We start from the raw sequence: 1,216 nt of genomic DNA, 5'->3' as shown, positions 1-1,216 counted from the left end.
GACATAATACTAACTCTTGGCTTATTTTGAATGAATATCTTCTTGAATATCTTTATAGAGATAGTCCCCCACTTTTGACTGAACCTTCACTTTAAGACACTTATATAAGTAGTAAGTATACCTATATACACGTTGGAAATACATTTAATACTCTATCAGGACTACTTACCCAATTCTGACTTTCACTGTCCAATCCAATCCTTAGAAGATGACTAACTGCTATTACCCTCAGAGATCTACAGAGGGACTGGGGTTTCATATGTTGTCACTTGTGAGTCCCCATGGGCATTCTTCCCATTGAATAGCAGTCATTAGCTTAAATTAGCTTTCAGTAAGAGTATTTGCTAAACTGGCATAGTAAGAACAGGTGATATAAAGGTTTCCTTTAAAAGTCTGGGAAGCATTCTCACAAAAATACATTTGATTATGGCAGAGAGGTTTTAACTAGAGAGAGTATCTGTCCAAAATGTAAACTTACTACTGCTTGTTATTGGAAACTGTTTTCTTGGAATCTAGAGTTATTAGTCTTCTCTGATTCAAGAGGCTAATACTCCTGGAAGCTGCTTCCTCTGTCAAGTGGCTATCTTTCTATATTTATCTATAACTGTATTTGTCTCAATTTTTCCCCTGAAAGTCCTCTGGATGCATTGTCCATTCTGTCCAAATACTTAATGCTTAACCAGAATCCCCTACCACTGGGTGGGTCCATCACTTAATTGGACAATTGTTGAAATTTCTCAGGTCATTCAAAGCCCTAAATGCTGTGTTTAGCCTGATTTGTTTAGTTAATCTGGCTATTCCTGTTTTGACCCATTTAGAGTATTTACCAGATAAAAGCATCTCAAATGATAAAATATTTTGTATACACATTTAAAAATCTTGATTGTTTGACTTGGGAATATAGAATGCCTTGCATTATACATAGTAGATAATTAGTCTCAGATTGATTTCAAATAAAAATTTCACAGCTATCTGAGTAGTTTGCTTTGTGTCTGATTTTTCAAAATTTACACTACAGATTATTGATGGTACCTGGATTCTAGTTTCACAACTCAGTCCCACTGTGAAACCAGCATTTCAATCCATGGTAACATAAGGCAAAAATACTTGCATTTCTATGTGAGACTCAACTAGGTGGAGAAAAATGCATGTCCAGTATTTGAATGTCCTACCACACACACACACACACACACACACACTATATATATATATATAT

This window comes from Sminthopsis crassicaudata, chromosome 1 (genome assembly GCF_048593235.1).
Source record: "Sminthopsis crassicaudata isolate SCR6 chromosome 1, ASM4859323v1, whole genome shotgun sequence".
Lineage (NCBI taxonomy): Eukaryota > Metazoa > Chordata > Mammalia > Dasyuromorphia > Dasyuridae > Sminthopsis > Sminthopsis crassicaudata.
Note: the sequence above shows the minus strand (reverse complement) of the source record.